We start from the raw sequence: 23,246 nt of genomic DNA on the forward strand, positions 1-23,246 counted from the left end.
GAGGGATCCAACTAAGAAATAGAATTGCAGGGGCTGGGGATTTAGCTCAGTGGCATAAGCGCCTGCCTTGCAAGCAGGCAGTCATGAGTTCGATCCCTGGTACCGATAAAAAGGAAAAAGACAAAAAAAATAGAATTGCACACCAGTCTTATTAATGAACTTTGAAGCAAAAATCCTTCATAAGATACTGCATTTATGCATAATGCATAAGCATTTATACAATAAATGCATAAACATAATACAGCATATAAACAAAGCCAAGAACAAAAATTATATGATCATTTCAATAGATACAGAAAAAGATTTTTCAAAGTCCAGCCCCATTCATGATAAAAGCACTACAGAAAATTATTTCAATCTGATAAAAGACATCTATGACAAACCTGTAGTCAACATCATACTAAATGGATAAAACTTGAAATTTTTCACTCTAAAATTAGGAACAAGACTAGGATGTCTACTGTCTCCAATCTTATTCAATCTAGTTCTGGAAATTTTAGAACAATTAGACAAGAAAAAAAATAAAAGAAATAAAGATAGAAAAGGAAATAGTTAAATTATCGTCATTCACAGATGATATGATATTCGGCATAGAATATTTCAAAGACTCTACAAAAGGCTTCTAGATTTAATAACCATATATAATAGCACAGCTGACTTCTAGATTTAATAACCATATATATTAACACTGAAAACTTAATAGCCTTGTTGAACTCGGATAACACACTCACTGAGAGAAATTAGTGGAACAGCACCTTTCACACAGTAGTATCCAAAGAAATGAAACACCTAGGGATCAATCTACCAAAAGTAGTAAAATGCCTCTACATTGAAAACTACAGTACTCTGAAAAAGGAGATTGAGGAGGATGTTGGAAAATAGAGAGACAGCCCATGCTCTCTGATAGAAAGAGCCAATATAGTGAAAATGGCCAAACCTCCAAAAGTGTTTTACAGATTCACTCCAATTCCATTCAAAATTCCAACAGCATGTGTCACAAAATTAGAGAATACAAGGGCTGAGGATTTAGCTCAGTGGAGTAAGCACCTGCCTAGCAAGCCTGAGGTCATGAGTTCGATCCTAAAACTGCAAAAAAAAAAAAAAAAAAGAAAGAAAGAAAGAAAGAAAGAAAGAAAGAAAATTAGAGAACACAATCTTCAAATTCATCTGCAACCAGAGGAAATCTAGAATAGCAAAGACAATCCTGGACAACAAATACAAGACAGGGGGCATTACAATCCCTGACTTGAAATTACACTACAAAATTACTGTGATAAAAACAGCGTAACACTAGCGAAAACAGATGCAAGAAACAATGGAACATATTAGAAGATGCAAAAACAGCTCCTGACACACTAAGTGACCTTATCTTTGACAAAGGTATGAAATGCATTCCCTAGAAAAAAGCCTCTTTAATCAATAGTCATGGAAAAACAGGCTTATATAGGCCAAGGGTTAAAACTGGACCGGAATCTTTCAGCATACCCTAAGCTAAAATCAGAATGTATCAAAGATTTTAATATTAAAACAGAAACATTAAATCTGCTAGAAGATAAAATAAGTAAAATGCTTGAAGACATTGGTACAGGCAAACACTTTCTAAACAAAACACTGACTGCCAGGAGCTTTCACAAAGAATCAACAACCCAGATCTTACCCTATTGAAAAACATGCACATAAGAGAAACCACCCACAGAGCAACCTACTGTGTGTGAGAAAATGTTTGCCAGCACTATTTCAGATTATTATTGAGGGTTATTATTGACAATGTATAAACACTCAAAAAAAATGAATCTTCCCAGATTTAAAGACCAAAACTAAGACTGAGCATCTGAGATGAATACACATACTCAGACAAAGAGATATAAACAGCAAATAAATATTTGAAAAATGCTCAGTGTCACTGATTTTTTGAGAGATGCAAATTAAAACAACACTGAAATTACACCTTTCCCCAGAAAGAATGCCTACCATCTAGAAATCAAATAATAACTAATGCTGGAAGTGCTGCGGGAAAAAGGAGCCCTTCTCCACTGTCGTGCGAACACAGACTGTGCAACCTCGGGGGAAATCAGTGTGGAGAAACCTTGGAAAAAGTAGGACTACAGGTCCCATTTGACCCAGCCATTCACCTTTTGGATATCTCACCAAAAGAAATAAAAAAACACCAAACCCCAGTGATATATGTGACCCAAGATTCTAGAAGCAGATTTTGTAGGGAGCCAGATCTTGAAAATGACATAAATGTCCATCGACTGAGGAATGGATAAAAACATCATATTTTCTCATTAATGTGAGAAGCTGAAAGAAGAAACATAAGTCTATGTCTATGTCTATGTTTATAATAATAGTTAAGAATTTATCCTATTCATTTCTGTGAGTTCACTGAAGAGGAAGATTTGTGCCTGTATTGTTTGGACTATTGAGTGCAAATGTCTTGTGTTTTGGGTGAATGATTAGGAGATTAAAATGCATAATATAGGTACCATTGTTGCCCCTGATTAATGTGTTTTGTAATTTTGTCGTAATTTTTTTCCTTGTTCTTCTTTTTTCTTTTTCTTCTTGAAATAAAATGTATTTGGAGAAAAGAGAGAGAGAGAAGAGAGTTCACGTCAGGAAAGCCAGTACAGTGAGCTTCTCCAGGAGATTCAACAGCATACCAGGTTCCCCTGCAGATTAAGCATCTCCCCCAAATGAGCATAACCATTTCCAATAATAAGGCCCTGAGCTCCTCAGATGATGAGAAGAACCAGGTTCAGAGCAGAAAGCCAGCAGGACAGCTCCTCCAGTAGAAGTCACAGAACCAGCTCTTCCTCTTCTATTCTTCTGGGTATGTTGTGGGCGGTGCTCAGGAGGGCCCCTGCACACACAGCACCACACTGATGCAATTTTTCTGGACGTCACAAGTTCACCTCCAGTTGTCACTCCGCCAAACTGTGTAAGAGGCATTTGCTGACAAAAGTGTGGCTACCACCACTGGGAAGCCACCAGCTACATGTGCCTTTGTCCTGCGCAAGGTGTGCCAGAAAATGCTGTTTGTGTCAGGCCACAGAAAGCTGCACTAAGTCCAGTACATGTTGATTCATGTTCAAGTAGCACCTTGACTGTCTCTGGACGTTGATTGACTTCTCTAGCTATGATATCAGGTGAAGTTTCCTTGACAGCATCAGCTCATTCATGATTTTTCACCTTGAGACTTAACACTCATCTCCCACATCCCTACCACTCTGGGCTCACTGGGACCTTCCCTCCACTTGCCAGGGCACAGCCTCTCTGGCTACACATGACTCTGCCCTGGAGATTCTATTACTAATGTTGCCAGTGAGTTAAAAGCAGAACTCAGTCTATAATGTGGGTCTGAGTCGTTGTCCATGCCTCAGAGACCACAGTTTTTTCATGGCAATCTTGAATATTATTTTTAAGGTATTTCATTAGTTGGAAGCCAGTAGGGAAGTCTCATTTATCTGAGAAAGCAGGCAATTACAAGACAGCTTGTACATTCCTGTTGGGTTTTCAAAGTTACTGCATTAAATTGACTTCCATCAATTTTCCTGTGATGAAATTGGAGGTCTTAGGCAGGGCAGCCTGGAGCCAGTACACAGTGAGGTCTGAGCTTATCCTACTGCCCTCGTGTCTGGCAGCCAGGAATGGGACTTGTCTTACATGTGCCATGTGGTGCTCATGCACGTTTTACCCCAAGAACTCAGCACAGCACCCAGGGGCCACAGCAGTCACCTTCAAAAACACTGGGTGGATCTGAGTAGTACCCTGGCTCTGAGATTGCTAAGAAATGGGTGGGGGGAAAAAAGTGCTCCTGCCTGGGTTACAGAGCCTGAGGGGACTTTGCCTAGGCTTCTCCAGGCTTCTTCAGGAGCAATAGGAAGGTGCTAACGCTGTTTGCAATGAATATTCACGAGTGTGTCACTCTTTATCCCTCAAGTCATGTTCTAGGAAGAGCTATGTTACAAAAGCATCCTCCATGGAGGCATTACCAGATGGGAATCATATGATGCTGTGATGTTTTCAGACATTTAGGACTGATTGTGAGGAGCAATCTCAGCACAGATTCAGAGATGAACAACCACATATGCAACGTGAAAGAAAGCATGAACACAAGGACTCTTTAACCACTGGGTCAGGCCATTGTAGCTCAGTTAGAAAAGGAGGGGATGGGTCACCCCCTCTCACCCTGGCATTCTACACTATCCCCTGTGGCTATTCCCGACTCCATTATCCTAAGAGAGATAAAAAGTAGAATAAGGAAGCTTAGGAGATGCAGATGCCTGAGGTGAGCGCACATTCAGTGTTAGACCTGCTAGCCTGACCTTCTGGTCAGCATTACCCTACTCCCCCCTCACTGGAGGCCTGAAACACCAGCTGGCAAGCACATCTCAAGATTCGGGGAGGCCCTAAGCAGGTGTCCAGCCTATAAATACTAAAACCCTAAATTATCAGCACACTATTGTTCTGTTGCTGCTTTTCTGTCACTTGGTGTGTGCTACACATTCATTTGCATAGCTGAGCCCTGAGCGCAACCTCTTACATATTAAACAAATGGAGCTGCTGAGCATACAATTGGCGATCCTTTCTCATGATGCACAGGGGCTGAACTACTATTAGCCCCATGCCCTGCAGCAGTGGTTGCGAGAGCCAAGGGAGAGCTTAGGCAAAAGGAAGTACCGTGCTCCTTGGTGCATGCTGGGCTGAATTTAGGATGTCCACTTGTCCTACCATAGCACAATAATTTAAAATAGCTAAAAGCATTACTAAAACTATAAATGTTTTTAAAAATTTAAGTGTTGTAGCAAAGCAATTGTTTTTTAATTTTCTTGACTTAAAGAAAATAAATTTAACAAAATTGCCATACGATAAAGCTAAACTGAAGCTGATTGTCCTGGAAAAGATTTTCCAGGCTTCTGAGCATTCAGTCGATGAAGTATTACAAGCAGTAGAAATTCAAATGCTAAAATCATTTTACAATCATCTCCAGATTCACCACACCAAGAATGCTGGCTTTTAATGTATTCTTCATACCGAATCTCCATAGAAACATTAAACAGAAAGTAACTTGCTTTATAATGGCATGAATGACATTCAGGAGACCTACTTTCTAGAACATTTACCACTAATCCTGCTTTATTGGCACCATGTCAATATGGTGTTTTTCATTATTTTATCTATTGTCATTATAATTCTTTATCAGGAAGTACACAAAAATGAATCATTTCTACTATTTGTCTATAAAATATGATCTCTAATAATATCAGTAAGTGGTTATTAATTATTTGAAGGATATAATTAAACTTATTTTTGATGACTTTGTAAAATATCAATTGTAACTTTTTGTATCTAAGACATACCCATGAGGAACAAAGCAAACTTTAAAAATACAGCTCCAAAAAAAAAAAAATACAGCTCCAGAATAAGTGAAATGACACTTACTACAGGCAGTGAAATCTCTGTCTAAGCTGTAACAATGGAAAAGTAAAATTTACTTTGTACCATAGACCTATTAGGCTAAATGAACTTCTATTCTGTGTCCTACAGGTGTGCTTAGGTTTCTTATTTAAGCAGCAGAATTATTTCACTGACTGAAGTCAAGTGAACTTCTTTGAAAAAATGCATGTGATGGAAAACACCTATGATCCCAGGATCTGGAAATCTGCAGCAGGAGGATTGGACGTATGATCCCCGCCTGGGAAATTTAGGAAGATGAAATCTCAAAATTAGAAACAAAAGTAGAAAACAACTGAAGATGTAGCTGAATGTAAAGGCCCTTCGTTCCAATGCTAGTGACAGAGAGAGGAGACAGAGGGAAATTTTGAGGGTTTTTTTCTTTTTTTTTTTCTTTTTTTTTTTTGTAATAGGAAATGTACCCATGACTCATGACCTCACACTTGCCAGGCAAGTGTTTGTGTCACTGAGCTAAATCCCCAGGAGGCAGAGGATTTTTTTGACCTTGCTGAATCACTGAGGCAGGGTTCATACTTAGGATCCTCCTGCTTCAGCCTTCCAGATACTGGGATCACAGATGATTTTCATCACGTGCATCACTTCAAAGCAATTGATCCTACTGCAATAAATGAAATAATTCTGCTATTTGCATAGTATGTCAATTTTATGGTATCTTAACATAAACAGGGAAATCTGGAAACTGGATGAAGAATTCTATAAAATTTTTAATAAACTCTTCAAATTTAGCTATTATTCCAATCCATTTTGATTTTCATTTTTCTTTTAAACATTCATGGTCAAGGTGATTCTCTCTTCAAGATACCTGTGAAATTTCAGTCTGTTTGCCTTTGAAACAGTGATGATGGACAGATTCTTCACCATTTATACCCCAAGCTGCTCAGCAGGTAGTGGGTGGCTGAGTCCTTCGTCATCCCAGTACCTACTGACCCATGGCCTACTTGTCAGCAGCCCCAAATTAAATTAAATTTAACTAGCCTCAAATTAAAGTGGGCCATGTATATAGATAAAAAGGAAAAAGCCTTCATTCAAAGCTAGCTCTGAGGCTGAGGAAGCTGTTTGCATGAAATCATGATGCACTGTGTAGAGGTGGGCAAGAGTTTTACAGTAAGGAATAGAGAGTAGAGGAGCAGGCAGAGACATTCAAATCTCCTCACGCAGTGGATCGCTGTCAGCCATCTTCAGCTCATTGTCCAGTTTTTCTAGAAAGGAAACTGAGCTCCAGCCACTTTGATGTCAGTATCTGCATATTTTTTAATCATCTGAACTGAGGAGACGTTGGGGAGCTGTTTATGCCCTAAGCCTCAGGAAGCCACTTCTCACTAAAGGAAACAAAGTGAAACATTTAAAATTTTAATTTCCGGTGCCACTTACAGTTCCCTTTCTGATTTCAGCCTGTGTCCTGAGGCCTCAGGTGTCACACCACCTGCCTGCTGTCCAGAGCGGGGCCTCTGCTTTGAGTCCTTTAAAGCCACCTGGAGCACAAGACAAGGGAAGTCAGCGCTTGAACCGCCCCCAATTAACTAAACTTCATGATGTGAATTATCAATGAAAGCCAAGCTCCGGAGATTTTTAACCACACTAACTTACAAGTTAGCAGAGCCTGGGGCTTTTAATCAGTCCTGCATCAGGGTTACCCTTCAAAACCTCAGCAGCTCTCCTTACTTTGGTAGGTCTGGCATACAGGTAACTCTTTGATTCTTGCTAATTGTCCCCCTTATCTCTGAATGTATTTTTAAGACACTGTCAATTAATCATAGATAGCTATGCAGCATGGTGGCCAGGAAACTTTCATACGTATGATTAATTAGAATACACGCTGCATTGCAGTGGCTGTGACACATAGTCACAGCTCTAGTTGTGTTAAATTTGAACAATATCAGATTTAGAAAGAGTGATTCTTATAGTCTGCTGTCATGTATAATCTTTTCTATTTAGTAGTTAACATCTTAAGTTGTTAGAATCTTGACAAGCAATGGTTGCAATGGCCATTACAGATTTTAATCTCTGTTTTATGCCATAAACAGACATAAAACCAGTGGGAAACCATAATGCAAATTTATTCTATGCCATAGACTTGAACTAAGAAACACAGGACCAGGTTAATGAAAGAAAGCCAATATTATTGTGAAGCAAGCTTTAGTTCTTCTAGAAATGTAATTAAGATGATTTTTAAACTACTGTGAATTCCCACTTAGAATAAAGCACACAATTTACTAAGATTATAATTTACTGACACCACTGTAATATTTTAGATACTCAGCAGAATCTAACCAATCTTGAATATAAGGTGAAAACAATGTTTATTTTACAATCTAAGAGTATAAATTTTTGAGCAGAGTGTTTCTTATTAACCCAGAGAAACATGGCTCTTGACAATGTATGACCATACAAACATGCAAAGTAACAATTCAACAAAACCGGTGACTTTCATACCATGTTAAGATAATGCCATAACTAAGATAGTTCTTAGTCAATTTCAAAGTTCTTGCCCTAGGTGTTTTGGGGGTTTTTTGTTTTGTTTTGTTTTGTTTTGTTTTTTGGTCTTTTTCCTTTCTATCGGTACCAGGGATCGAACTCACCACTGCCTGCTTGCAAGGCAGGCGCTTATGCCGCTGAGCTAAATCCCCAGCCCCTGCCCTAGGTTTTAATACATTATTTTTTGCACTAAATTAGATACACCTGGTCAGAAATTTATGTCTCACATCAGCTCTGTTGCTAACTCGCTGTAATATGGGAAAAGATGCCTGATTAGGAACAATGCTGCCCACCAGGAAAAATGCAAAAGGAAAACTTCCGTACTCACAGGTGTTTGCTGTGGTGGTTAAGGAAAGGAGGAAGCAGCATACAAAAACCAAGTTTTAGGGAACATGTTTTACAAATGTTTTCAAGCACAGTTGCTTTACATTGAGTCAAGGACTGTTACAGAAACCAGGTGGAGTGAAGCCCCAGGAAACTGCCTGACATTAGTCAAAGAGCCTCGGCCTTCAGGAGCCCCACTGCTCTTGCTTGCCACCATCCTAACACAGACAAATGCAAAGAAAGCTGGTGTGGATATCATGTTGGACAAAGTGATTTCCGAGAATCTTTTTTTTGTACTCACAACTTCTTTTTTGCCAAGCAGGCAGCTACACTGCTGCACTAAACCCCCAGGCTCAGAGAACCGTTTTGAGGGCAGTTCCATGAAATCAGAGGGTGCCTTCTGCTAACATGCTACAATGTATCACAACCAAATGACCTTCTTCACGTCATGGGTAACTACAAATATTTAGAGAGATGCAACATGGCACTTTTAGTTCTGAGCACTTTGTGACAGAGCTCCTGACAGGCACCTTCAGTGCTCTGTGTTCCTGAAATCTTTCCATCTAAGTTTGTTCACCTCCAAGTGATAAAAGAACATTGAGCTCTATATTGCTTCACTGTAGCTCCCCAATCAATATTGGGACTGATCTCTGATGAAAATGACATGTGAGGGGAGGGCTGATAGTCACCTTTACTTTTGGGAGTGTTGTGTGTTTTATTCTCAGTGAGAACAGGGGCTTTCCTTGGGGATTCCTAACCACATTTATGGAAAGTGCATGTCCTCCCTGAGCCCACAGCTTTGGGACAGAGCAGGAAAGGGGCCACATCCTGTAGCTTCAGGGCTGCATCCCCTCCAGTCCTGCCGGGCTCCACTCACAGTCCTCATACACAATCTGCTTCGTGGACATATTTTACTGCTGATTCACACACTCACAAGGAAGCCCTAAAAGAACTGAGCCCAAGTGGCTTACAGAATTCTAATGGGCACCAAAGCCTGCTGCCCATTCTAGGCTAAAGGTAGTTACAGGAAGAGAAAGAGAAAAGAAACAAAAGCAAATAAAAGCATACCAGAGCAAAGCCAGCACAAATGAGTACTGCAATCCAAAATAACTGCTAGACAAATAATTTTAACCTCTGAATCTCTTCTCAAGCCAATTAGTGTCCCCAAATGACAGCAACAGTTCCAAGGGACCACCAAGAATGGCACCCTCCTCACACAAATGGCCCTGATGACCACCTGATGTCTCAAAATGTATTACATCCCACAATCCCCCAACAGTGAAGGTCCTTACCTTGCTGCAGGAATGACCTTGGAGTAAATCCAAGCCGTGGGGCCAGTGGATTCTGGGGAGAACTTCCCAGCAGGAAAACAGGCACAAATCTCCCCCTCCCCAGCTCCCCAGCAGCCTTTTTCCTTTTCACAGCAAAAGGGGGAATCTTTTTAGGCTGCCTATGCCGTGAATAGGAAAGGAGGAAAATTCCTAGTTAAAAAAGTCATTCCTAGTTAAAAACGGTCTTGAGTTCAGGCCTTGCTAACAAAATAACAAAAAAAAAAAAAAAACAGTGACCCATGGTGTCCAGGGATACAGCTCAGGGACATGAGCACCTGCCTGGCAAGCATGAGGCTGTGAGTTTGGTCCACTGTCCCGAAAAAAGAAAGTAACCCTGGGCCAGAGATGTAGCTCAGCACCACACAGCCTGCCTGGAAAGCCCAAGGCCCGACTTCATTCCCAGTACCAATAACTAATTAATTAATTAATTAGGAAAGTAGCCCAGCAATAGCTGCCAGCACTACATCCCTGTTCCCAGCATGCATGCCTCTCAAAAGGCGGGACCTGTGTCCCTTCATGCTCCCCAAACTTACTACACTCTTAGGTCCATAGGCTTAGGTTTCTCTGCTTAAGGTTGATGAAATTAGAGGAGGCCATGAGTTTGGAGAAAAAGGGAAAGATTTGCCCAAAGCTGCCTCTGTGGCATCATCTTCTCAGCATGGAGCTGGCCAGGCTCTTTCACAGTGAGGAGCAGAGAGGAGGGAAATGCAGGAGGGTAATGCAGGTCTCCACACCAGATTCCGCAGGGTTAGCCCTCCTCTGTTCTTTGTTCTCTTGCTTTTGTGCAAAGGAAACTGGGCCCCTGGCTTTCTGATGCTAGTATCTGCATATTTTATTTGTTTATCTGAACTCAGGATATGGGAGGAAGCTATGCATGCCCTAGCCTGAGGAAGCAACTTGTCTCTAAAGGAAAAAAGATAACTTTTACATTTTACTTTGCAATGCCTTGGATATATTCTGTCCTTTTTGAAATCTAAATTGTCAACATTGTTTCTTTTAAACAGGAGTTTCAGCTCTATCATTGACTCTAAAATAATTTTAGTTCTTTCCACGTGGTTTTATTTGAGCTCCAGTAAGATTCTTTTACATTCATTAGTTTTGTTTTTTGTTTTTGTTTTTTCTGGAATAAGTATCTTTGACTTTGAACTTGGTGTTCTCTGTTCTGAGTATTTTTAAGAAATTCCACAAATTTTCTTCATTGGTTTAAGAGAATTGCAGGGCACTCTTCACATTCACTGACATTCCACCATCTCAGATTTTGGTCCATGTATTGGGAAACCTGAGATTTCAGCTTCGCTGATGACCTCACTTGTAATCTTCCTCTGGGTCAAATCCAGCCTTCATTTTAAGGTGGCTGCACCTTCGTAGTTGGACCCGACCTCCCCTTCACTTGGGCAGCAAGGCAGCAGCCCTTTCTTCTCTTCAGTTAGGAAGAGGGGTCCTTAGGTGCAGTCTCCTACTAGGTGATGAGGCAATGTTTCAAAGGGACATTAAAAAGTGCAGTGTTGCTTGGCCTTTCTGCCCACCTGTCAGTCCAGCAATGCGCTGGATGAGGTTCCCCTCCACCTTCTCCCTGACTGTTCTCCAACTGACAGGATGTGTGATGAGACTGGAGCCCAGTCTTGAAGATGTCTGTGTCCCAGCTCCCTCCTGGCATCCAGGCTGGGAAGCTACATGGGGAGATGGGTAGGAAGGAAATTCCAAGGCTTCTCTAGCCATTGGGGACAACTGAGAACACCTGTGGTGCCTTGGTGTACAGTTCAGTGACGGCAGGATCCCTGCCTGCCTGGTGCATGATTGTAACCAAACTCTTCTTGTGCTCCTGCCTTTGCATATTTCATTTCTACATGAGAAATAATCCCAAAAATTTTGGTGTAATTTTTACATGCGTCAGTGGTTTCTACCCAATGCAAATATAATTTTTAATTATCTTCAGGTTTGCATTTTTGCATACTGACCACAAGTGATGTTTTATGAGTTCTCTTCCAGCCTGCAAATCCTCTTAGCATTTCTTGTGGACCAGGTCTGCAGGAAAAACTGCTCTGGTTTTGTGGTGAAAAAACTGAAAGTTCATTTTGTTTCTTTCACATTGGAAAGTTATTATTCCACTGTCCCTGTGACTTGCTTATATTTCATGAGCTGTAACCCATCATTCTAATTTTATTTCTTTTATTAGATTAGGTATTTTTTGTTGGTAGCCTTAAAGATTTTATCTTTTATACTTTGATTATGGTGCCACAAGACTCCCTTTTATTTTACTTGCAGTGATTAAAGATTATTAAAATGCTTGAATCTTGTGGATAAGCTGCTTGATAATTTTCAGAATATTCCTAACTCTCTTACCCTTGCAACATTTCTTCTGCTGTAACTTATGTCTGTCTGAGTCTCTCATCATAGGTTTCTTACAGGGCTCAGATGATCTCATCATTGGTTATAAATGTCTCTTCTGTTTTTGATCAGATGATTTCTTTTGTTCCATTTCCAAATTCACCAGTCTTTCCTTCTACTGTGTCCAGTGCGTGCTAATGTGTCTGAGATAAATTTTATTTACAATACAGTAGATTTCAGTTTGAAAATGTCTGACGTTTATATAGCTTTATACAAATTTACTCTCTATTCTTGAATTTTATTTATCTCCACTTGTCTGAATCCATTAAAGTTATTAAATTATCATTTTAAAGTTCTTGCTATCTCATTGTACCTGTACAAAAGCTACAGTTTTGCTTCAGGGAAATTCTTCTTCATGGCAGTCAGCATCTCCTGAGATCCAGCCATGTTGGAACTTAGGGCTCTGAGCAAGAAAGCAACCCTCCCCTTCCTGGTAGGCAGTCATGCCTGGAGTAAGTGGCAGGCGAGCCAGGAAGAGAACCAGTCAGCCTCTTCCATGAGCCTACCAGTGCATAGGCTTAAAATCATATGTCCAGCTCTCCTCCCCACCTTTAGCAGCTGGGAGCCAGAGGTTGAGCATCTCATGGGAGGATGACCCTATGCAATATAGCAAAATGAGAGATTTCCTTCTGCCATCTCTTTGATGGCAAATATTGTTTTCATTGTTTTGCTTTGTTCTGATTGTTTCATTCTATTCAGTATTATGTTTTGGTTGGTTTTATAGTGTTCTTGATTTTGGTTTGATTTTACTATATCTGATTGAATGGACAACTATTGTGAAGGTACTATGGTACCTATTACTGTTATCCCAGTATCCTGCTGTGGAGTTTTGTACCAATTTCACTGTATTGTCTCATAAAAAAGAAAGACATTCTTCCTGAGTGTAGAGCGAATAGGTCCCTTAAAATGTTCTCTAATTTTTCATTGTATCTTAGACACTATTTAAAGAACCATGGAGACCACATTACATAACTGCTCACAGGGACTTAGGCTGAGACAGTGCAGTTTGCGGCTGAGCAGGGTTGGGAGAGCTTCAGTGTGTCTTCAGGAGCAGCTGCCCCCTGCTCCCCTCTGTCATTCAGCTGTCACTGCCCTGCACTCGGTTTTGTCCTGAGTACCACAGGGGTCACTCAAATTGTCTCCTGTACTGTCTTCAATAAACTATTTTGTCACTATATCCTAATTTTTTACAAGTTTTTGCAATTTAACTTTAAATTCTTCAAAGGCAGTAATCCTGTAGTTAATGACTTACACAGATGCATCCAAACATAGAAATGTACTCTTACACATGATTTTCCATAGGTATATAGTAACCACTGCACTGTATGAGCTTGGCTTAAGAGGGAACCACACATTTCAATCCTTTGTATCCAGGCCCTGGGTCTGTGGTTTACAAACGCTAAGGATGCAACCCAAGCTTTCAGGGCTGTTGCATAAAGAAATGCAAGAAGTAGCGACAGATCTCTGCCCCAAAGCTTCCAGAGCATCAGGTGTGGCTCCAGCCTCCTAAGGTGCTGCTTTACCTTCTGCTCAAGAGACAATGCACTCTGTGTGGAAAAGTGATTCTTAGCAGATGCAAATTTTAGATTAAATCTGGGCATTCCACATATGGTGTTAGCCTTGAAGTACAGATTTTTCCCAGCATGAGACAGTTTGCAGAGGCTTTGGTGCGCTGAAGGGTGAGGAATCAGAAGAAAGCAGGCCACTGATTGGGGAAGTTATCTCTAGCCTCTGAGGGCTGAGCAGTCTGCCAGGAACCGGTCAGGAACGGCACTGCTGATCCCATGCCTGTTCTTAAACATGACTCTTGGTGCTTGCTCAGGACACCACATGTGAATGCAGCCCCTCTCTCCCAGTCAGATGCCTGAATGTCCCTTGTGCTCTGACTCTACCCCCAGAGTCCTTGCTCCCAAAACAACTGCTCAGTTACTCCTGGGACTAGAGGCAAACCCCAGCTCATAAACTCTATGGCTCCTGGTTCTCACCTGTGAGGCAGGAACACTGATATCTGACACCCAGGGTTGCTGTGAGACTCAGTGAAATCCCCATTGCAAAGCATCTGCATTTCCCAACCTCAGGAGACCTCTCCACAAACACCTGGATGGTGCACCCTGGGAGCAGGCTGTGCCCAGCACAGCAGGGGCTTGCTTTCCTTTCCTTCCTTCCTCACCCCTGTGTCCACTCAGAGTCCAAGGGAAAGGAATCACCTGCCCCTCACTTTCCCCATGTTGGCTGAAGCTGTCTGTGCAGCTCAGCCAGCTGCTCTCTGCCCCCGTCCCTAAAAGGACTGGGACAGTCTGACTCAGTGTTCTCCTGCTAGGCTGGTGGGGTCTTCGCTGGCTGTGCAGCTGCCACTCTCCGTTCCCACAGGAGCCCAGGCAGTAAGCACAGGCCCTGCCTTCCCTCCAGTCACTGCAGAGGCTCCTGTTTCTGAGTAAAGGAGGGGACACCATGGCTTGGCAAAGACCAGAAAGAGAGAGACCCAGCCCCGTATTTGCATACCCAGCATTCAGAAGATTCCCTGGGCTCAGCCCTGCCCCTCACTGACAGAGACCTGCAACATAGAAACACCAAGTGATCCCTCCCCAGCTGCCCCAGCCAAGAAGCTTGGGCCCTGTGCTCAGCTGGTGAGGGTTGACCTGGTGCCCAAGAGGAATCCCAATGCCCCGGCCATTCTGGGAAGCCCCTTGGGAGGAAGAAGAAAAAGTCTTTTTATTAACTGAGCTGCAGGGGTTAGGGCAAAAGGACCATGTCATTCCATAGTGGCTGGAGAAGGCTCCTGGGGCATGTATCATGATTTGAATCACTTTGGGCAACTTCAACATCAAAAAATAAAAACCTAGTGGAGAGAAAGAGTTCACATTTCAAAAACCAACTATTGAGCCAGAGTAAAGCAGGATAAAGCTGGCTGCCTCCTAACTCCAAACTAAGAGCTGGGTGATAACATTTCCTTTCCTTCAGAACAATTGTTATTTTAATTATTCATTTATGACAATTTCTTACAGAGTGTGTTGGATTATTCGGGTGCAATAGAAAAGTAAAAATATAAAACAAACAAGTTTATTGAGGTGAAGATGTGGAAAGGAGCACATAACCCATGGCGGCTGGGCTGTCTCCTTCAAGGAGGATATGGGGTAGGGGACACATTAACCTTTGACCAGGGGTGATGCTTAGGACGGGGACTGACAACACACGAGGAGCTGATGGTAATTTTCTTCACAAGCACTGAGAAAGGCAAAAGGTAGTTGTGATGGGGAAGGAGAAAGTGACCTCAGCGTACACGTGGCGGATTTGGCCTTCGACTGCCGTAATGTCCTATAGTTTATTCTAGGGCAAAACTCTTTCAGTGTGAAGCAAAATGAGGACCTTTTAAGAAATATTGTCTGGGCCTGGGATTCAGCTCAGTGGCATAAGTACCTGCCTGCAAGTGCTAGGTCGTGAGTTGATCTCCAGTACCAAAAAATAAAAATAGAAAAGAAAGAAAGAAAGAAGTATCATTTGTAGATGATGGTCCTTCCCCCTGCTCAGAGGATTCTGCTGTCTGGGGAAGTGAGGAAAACTGGCTTTCAGCCCAGGAGACCTGAGTCCCAGTTCAGCAACCCCACAGAGCTGCTGTCTTGGGTATGAAAAGCAATGATTTTCTTTGTTTTTGTTTTCAGAAAATATAAACCTCTTTGTGAAACTGATTCAAGGATTAAATGAGAATTTACATTAAGTATCCTCCAAAGCATAATAAAGAAGATGTACGTCTCTCAACTTTGATCATTAAAAACACATACAAATAAGCAATTTTAAGGCTGGAGATTTAGATCAGTGGCACAAGTGCCTGCTTGGCAAGCGTGAGGTTTTGAGTTCAATCCCCAGTATTCAAAAAAAAAAAAATGCTACTTAATGAACAACAACAGGGCTGTGACCACAGAAGTAAATCAGAAGTAAACTGGATTTTAAAATCATATAACCATAGAATAAACAAATTTCCCTAACTAATTAAACAGAGGTATAAAATACATTACTTCTTAGGGAAAAAGGAAATGACATTTCAATATGGATATTAGAGAAAATTAAAATTAAAATTAATCAATACTCAAAATGAAAATAAAATTAAAATGTAACAATATGTAATTTTCATAAATGCATAAAATAATCAAAACTGAGTAAAGAAATATCAGGTTATGGTTTTTATAAATCAAGTACCAGTGGGATCGTACAAATGTAGGCATCTCAGACTAAGCTGTCATAATAAGGGCACTGGGTACACAAGTGACACAGAGCCTAGAGAAATAGCGGGATCACTAAGCAGCAGTCAGCAGCTGGTGGGACCAAGGGGAAGGCACCAGTAGCAGGAGCTTCCCATCAGCATCTGGCTCAATGAGGGGGAAGATAAAATAGTGCTGGGATTTGTAAAGGGCATTCAGAAACTGTTTGAGAGGCTGCCCCAAGAAGTAGCAAGAAGGAGAGATGTCCCCTTTCTCCTCCCTCTTCCCTTCCTCCATTTTTAATCAGTGCTTCCCATTGGCCACGTCACTGAAAGTCAGAAGGCATGCTGCCCTGAATAAATGCTTCCCTGAAATTTAGAGCAAACCAGAGGAAGATCAGATAATAAAGTTAGTCTCACAGAGGGCCAGGAGTGAAGGTCATGGACCTGAGGAGCTCAAGGGCAAATTCCACTAAACTTTGAGATAAGGGTTCACTCCAAAGTTGTACAAACTATTTTGGAGCATAATGTAAATGAAAATATTCCAAATTAATTATATGAACCAGCATGGCCTGATTCCAAGCACAGAAGTGTTTGCACAAAAAGCAAACAAACACCAAAAGAAAACTTTGCTCTTAAAATTGAAAAGCAAGGAGGCTGGGGATTTAGCTCAGCAGCATAAGCACCTGCCTTGCAAACAGGCGATCGTGAGTTCAATCCCCGGTACCATTAAAAAAAAAACAAAGAAAAAAATTGAAAGGCAAAATACAGAATGAAAAACCAAAATCATGAGTGGATTAAGCAATATGCCTAATTTACTTTAAGGATAAATAGTTCAGTATTATAATATGTTATTGTAACATAACACAAATTTTTATAAAGATTCTGCACATTTTAGTACATATTGAAGTCAGACGTGATAAGAGTTCCGCAGGCTTTCTCATTAAAACATAAAGTTTTGGCATTGTGACAGATTTTAATTTTGCAGAAAGGATGTGACCAAGCATGTTCGGGTGAGTATTCTCACCTTCTAAGGAGGAAAAAAATGAATCAACCCCGTGGCAGCTTCATCAGAGTTCAGATGCCCACTGAACAGTGTGGACCTATAGTCTGCATGTTGCTGTTCTTTACTTTAAAATTAATATTGTTAAAGATGATAATTTACCTCTGTCCCATGTTATCTGCTTTACTTCATTGTGCCAAATACACAGAGAAGACTGTTTAATCTGCATCAGGAAAATTACATTTTCTCAAGTACCAAATGTCAAAAAGGCCATCCATGTGATGGGCTTAATGTGGCATAACTAAGGCTTCCACAGTAACTCACAAACCCATTGTGAATTCATCACCATCTTAAGATGGCTCCCCCAGTGATTGACTTTGCAGACTGAAAAGGCACAGGGGCCCAACCTGAGGACAAAAGAAACAATGCACTTCTGCGGGGAAATAGAATCAGCAGGAATCTGGAACTTACTTTCTGTCATTTCAGGGAGGGAGGGATGGCTTTTCAGGTGCCATTTCTGAGTAGGACACAGGGTGAGCCATGAGCGATGAGAAGCTAGGGACCTCTGGAGTGAGACAAAAGCAAACTTCACCCTTCCAACCCAGGCCAGGCTGCACAGCAAGTGAGTCCCAGGCTTCCAGACAGAAGAAAGCAAAACCTGTGCCTCCCTCCTAAGTTAACAGCTTTACCAGCATTTAAAAACCAACATACTCAGTGAGGCAGGAAGAGACTCCAGTTATTCTTAATTTGACAAGTCTTCAAATATGTTTACAAATAGCATAGAAAGAAAAAAGTTTTGCAGCAAAGGACAAGCCCAGACACAAGCCCTGCCGATCTCAAGTGGACACAGTGCTTTCTTAGTTTCCAGGAAAAGCAGCAGCTGCTGGTTGGCAGGAGAGGGCTCTGGATGCTCTTTGGGTTCAGTGAAACCCATTCCTTGAAGCCAGCCTGTCCAGGTGTCCATGGCAACGCCACCACCCAGACCCATTGTAACAGACAAAGGCCACTGCTGTCTTGGCTGTGTGAAAGCTCTGTACAGCACCCAGAAAGGCCTGTTAAAAAGTCACTATGCGCAATCTAATCACCTGCGCTTATGTTTAGAAAGATGAGAGCAAGTGTTTCTGATGGCAAACATCTGAACCTATAAGTGTTGTTTAGGAATAAATGTGTCAACTGTAACTTAGGGGGAATTGGTTTTACTGCACTTGAGTGAGCCAGGAACAATAGTTTGTTGATCTGCAAACATATAAAATAACTGATTATCCTCCTGGGAACTCTGGCTTTCAGGCATAGGTTTGTGCAAAAATGCCAGCTCAGATGTCATATCTATCAGAGGGACATGTGACATGCTGCACACTTTCAGTATAACTTCTTCCCTGGAGAAACAGTCAGTATGGGCTCAAACCCAGCACTGATTCCATCTTGGGCTCTCTGGCTGTTCCACCTGGGGCTGTCATCCTTGGGTGCTGTTTTGAGGACTCAGGCAGCTGGCCTGAGAGCAGGAGCCCCTGGAGGTGCCGCTGTGGGCCTCTAGGGTGCTTTGCTCTGGCCCACCAGATGTGTCCTTGGCCTTTTCTAAGTCTTCTACGTGACTGACTGAGCTGCTCTCATTCCCAGCATCTGATCCCTTAGGAACCACTTTAAAGACTTCTAACCTGGACACCTCTGTTTGGTGCAAGTGCCTGGGGGCATTGGAGGCAGTGTCATCCCTGTACCTTGCACTTTGTACACTTTGTACACATAGGTGTGCTCCATGGGCTCTAGAGAGCCTGCTATTAAGTGAAATTTTCCTGCCTATTGAGAAGCTTATACTGGAGAAAAACACCTCAGTATGGTCCTACCACAGGGATCTGCACAATATCCCCACATCCAGAAGTCACCCCTTATTTGCCTTCTGAAGCCCACCCTGAGCTTCCTGAGTTCCTTTGCAGATGGCTCTGTCATGTCTTCCAGGAGCCTTGAGTTTTCTTCAGTTTCCTGAGGAACAGAAACACAGCTCTTCATACTCCTGTCTCAGCACCCATTTTAACTATGAGGTCAGATTCCGGCTTGTTTCATTTTTCTAGGAATTCAGCATGGATTCTTCCTCTGGATCTGATTTCAGACTGCTGTTATCAGCAGTTGCCTGACAGCCTGATCACATCTATTCCAGACCAGTTGCAAACATGTAGTACCTACTGCTTCCCTCTTGGATTCTCTTCGAAGCTGCAGGGTTCAGGTCAGGACAGACAGTTTGCTTGGATGCAGGCTCTAAACTGATCCACATCCGCTCCTCATGTTTCTAGCTCTGCTGCCTTCACCCAAGGGCTGAACTGCACACACCTGCCCTCGACTTGCAGGTCCACCATGATGAGGCTGCTCACAGGCACCAGCTGCTTCAACTGCTCTCCCAGCCAGGAATTCAGAGCTTCCCAGGAAAGTGTCTCCCAGAGCACTCTGGGGGGCACCAGGCTGGCACCAAGACACGTTTTAACACTAAATGAGCTTGGTAACTCCTAGCAAAATCTGAGAACTGAAATTCTGGAGAACTGAACTCACCTTCCACCAAAATTTTGGTTTAGTTTCTTAAACTATCCTGCAAACACTGACCAAGTTGACAGGCATGCTTTATCCTCTCCAGGATGCCATGCAATGCCAAGTATTGTAAAGACAACCACAGAGGAGGGCATGGAGTTTGTCTGCTGACTTTCTTGATGTAAGAACAGCAACTCGTGTGAAGGCAGGATCATCACATTTGTCCAATGTCACCACAGGAACAGTGGACATAACCAGCCATGGGCCAGGACTCAAGGACACACTGTCAAATTTAGTTGCAGCTGGTACTGATGAGGAGACCTCAGCGAGGGCCAATAACACCAGATCCACAACCCCCATTCATGCTTTCAGACTCTAGCCTTGTGTGTGCCTGACTGCTGCAGCTCTGCACAGCATCTGCAATAAGCAGCAAGGGCAGCCTCCCTCATTCTGTGCCATGTTTACTCAGTTTCCCGAGGAAGGCAACATCCATCTGATGCTGGAGCCCAAACCCCCTGCCTCAGGGTACATGACTCAAGTGCAGAAAGGGCAAACTGAGCTGAACACTGAGTGCAAAGCTGAGTGCAAAGAAGCTGAGTACAAAGCAGAGTACAAAGGTACTGAGCACAAAGCTGAGTACCAAGGTGCTGAGTACAAATGTGCTGAGTACAAGGCTGAGTGAAAAGGAACTGGTCCAGGCCAGGTCTCCCAGCAGCACTGAGATCTGTACCAGGCTTTTTGTTATATTACACATTGAATCCATTTACTCAAAGTCTTCATATGGAGAATGAATGGGCAGCCCACAGTTCTGGGCAAGGCCTTCTCTTACTTCCTCATGGAAATCAGCACAGCCATTTCCACACCAGAAAATTCTGCACAGCCATGGGTAGCCAGATTTTTCACAATTAGGATCTGAAAGAATTAGGATCTGAAAGAATCCTAATTGTGAGAAAAAAAAATCCTAATTGTGAGCTCTCTCGGCCTCTCTTTGTCCAGAGTTAAGTCATAGCTCCTACAGTGCGCCCCTGCAAAGCCATGTAACCTCATTCTCCCATATTCTGGGTGGCGATCTCCCATATTCTGGGGCTCCACACCATCATGTCTGGGCTTCAGACTCTGAACTAGCTGCAGGGTACTCACCGTATCTCCCCCACTGCCTGAAAGGCCCCGGTGTATTCTCTGATGGAAGCTTCTTTTCTCTGACCTCTTCTATTCTTCTGTGACCATCATCTCTGACCTTTTTCTATTCTTCTGTGACCATCATCTCCATCTTCAGTGCCTCCTTCTGGCCTTTCCCATTTCAGCTCCTGTAGGGTCTGCTCTCCCCTCCAGGGACCCTGCAGGGCAGAAGCACGGGGTCTGGTGTGGCCTGGGGCTACTTCTGCTTCCTGTGCCAGATCAGTGTCTTTCTTTCAATTCGCAGTGACCACTGAAAATACCTAGTAAGAATAGTGCCTTTCACACTTGTAACAGAAGGTATTAACTAATCCACAAACTTATGTATGTGCAAAGAATATTTTCAATTTCAGTGAAAGGTACATAAAAAGGCTTGGTAATATTCTTCTATGGAAGACCTAATCTTGGAAATTCATGATTTCTCATTTTAAAATATATAAATATAATGGATCACTATTACAATTCAGGCAAGTGACTTCAACTCAATAACTAGTTCCAAAAATCCATTTAGAAAAAAATAGCAGTGTTGCAGGTTGATAAGATAATAGGTTTTTAAACCTGTATTGCAAATTCTGCTAATAGGAGTCAAAGCAGCCACTTATGAACATGGTCATTTAATGTAGAACTGAAGCAACATTTCAGCAGGAAAAGGAAACAGTAAACTATATTCATCTCCTAAGGGAAGTTAGGCCCGGTCTAACATCACAAATAAAATAAAACTGAGTTAAATCTCTAAAAATACATTAACTGCAACATTAGAAAATGTAGTGGGTTAGCACTTATTTTTAAAACATTTTTGTGATTGTGATTAAGGAAGCTTTTTAAAGAAGAAACACAAGATCAGGCAGTCAGAAAGGAGCATGATGTAACCCAAGACACTGAGGGGAAGAAAAGCAGAACTAAAGAGGTGATTTTTTTTTTGTCTTTTTCATTTTTATCAGTACCAGGGATTGAATTCATGAACGCCTGCTTGCAAGGCAGGTGCTTATGCCGCTGAGCTAAATCCCCAGCCCCTAAAGAGACGATTTGAGGGAAAATACTTATGAAAGAATAATTTTTAAAATTCTATAAAGTGCCTGAAATTTAATAAGAAAACCTAAAGCAACTTTTATAAATTGCAGAGAAAATCAAACATTCCAGTCTGAACAGACTGTAACTAAATTGGCCAACAGGTAGTTTTGCTCCAGTTACATTTTTATCCTATTTTTAACTGTATGATTGTATTTCACAAAGTAATGCTTGTTTCAGGATGTTGGTCCATTGCTCACTTGAAATATCTCACCTTCTTGTTTTTTCTTTTTTTACCTTCTTTCTCTCTTCTTACTTCCCGTCATCTGAACCCCTTCATTATTTCCAAGTGTCACCCTTTAAGCTTCATCTTATTTTCCTTTATTTTATTCATTTATTTATGAATGTTTCAGATTCCTAATTAAAGCAAATGTGTGACAATTTTATGTGTCTGGCTTGTTTACTTTTTTTGATAATGACTTCATTTTATTAAAATTTGCATAGTACACAATTTAAAAGCTAAAAATGTAGGACTTATTGTATTTTAGCTTATGGACAGAGTTGTACAACCCTGATGACAATGAAATGTAGATAATTTTTGTTATCTCAAGACAAAACACTCTATCCACTAGCTGTCAGCTCCCCAGGTCCCCTCCTCTAAATATAGAAAAATCATAGGTTCATTTTCCTTAACATGAGGGTCTGAACTTCTAACAATCCACTTCCCTGGAAATAAAACAATTTCACTCTTTATGGCTAAAATTCTTTTGTGTACAAATGCCACATTTTCCTCATCTGCTCATCTGTCCATATATCCAGGCTGTTACCAGACCTTTCCTGTTTTGAATTAGGATGCTGTAAACCACAAGGCTATGCATGTATCATTCTATGATGATGTCTTTATCTCTTTTGAGAATGCACTTGGGAGAGAGATGGCTGGGCCAACTGAAATTTTTATTGAGTTTCTAATGAATGCCTCCAATGCTTCTCATAGTTTAAATCACCACCGACAATGCAGCACTGCATTGTGTGTGTTCAATCACACACATCTGTCTGCACCCTGCCAGGCTTCATTTCTTATGTGTGTGTTTGTGCTGTTGATGATTGCCTTTTAAACTGGTGTAAACTGGAATCTCAAATTCATTTTGAATCGCATGTTCTTAACAGCTAAAAAGCCTAAATGTATTTATATTTTTATACATTAGTTTGGTGTGTTTGTTTTGCTACCAGGGATCGAACTCATGACCTAGTTCTTGCTACACAGGCACTTGTGTTGCTGAGCCAAATGCCCAGGTCCCATCTTTACATTTCTGATGGAACTATTGGTGGTTTGTCCTCCTTTTGAGAAGTGATTATT

At 41.7% G+C, this 23,246-nt stretch overlaps 1 long non-coding RNA gene and 1 pseudogene across 4 annotated transcripts in view; both read right to left on the minus strand.

Moving 5' to 3' along the window:
* LOC106025288 (uncharacterized) overlaps positions 1 to 10,416 on the minus strand; it is a 103,647-nt gene extending 93,231 nt beyond the window's left edge. Inside the window, exons 1-3 of one of the 4 annotated variants that reach the window (XR_010046023.1) lie at positions 10,139 to 10,407; positions 9,567 to 9,724; positions 6,847 to 6,947 (exon numbers count right to left, since the gene is read on the minus strand). This is a non-coding gene — a long non-coding RNA (uncharacterized LOC106025288). Of the gene's footprint in view, positions 1 to 6,846; positions 6,948 to 9,566 lie in introns of all 4 variants that reach the window. The other 3 variants (XR_010046022.1, XR_010046024.1, XR_010046021.1) reach the window with 3 other exon arrangements.
* Positions 10,417 to 19,464: 9,048 nt separating this feature from the next.
* LOC100734663 (pyridoxal-dependent decarboxylase domain-containing protein 1-like) lies at positions 19,465 to 20,752 on the minus strand (annotated as a pseudogene).
* Between the last annotated feature and the right edge of the window lie 2,494 nt (positions 20,753 to 23,246).

Source organism: Cavia porcellus, unplaced genomic scaffold (assembly GCF_034190915.1).
Source record: "Cavia porcellus strain 051 isolate PalLab524CR breed Dunkin Hartley unplaced genomic scaffold, mCavPor4.1 scaffold_53, whole genome shotgun sequence".
Classification (NCBI taxonomy): domain Eukaryota; kingdom Metazoa; phylum Chordata; class Mammalia; order Rodentia; family Caviidae; genus Cavia; species Cavia porcellus.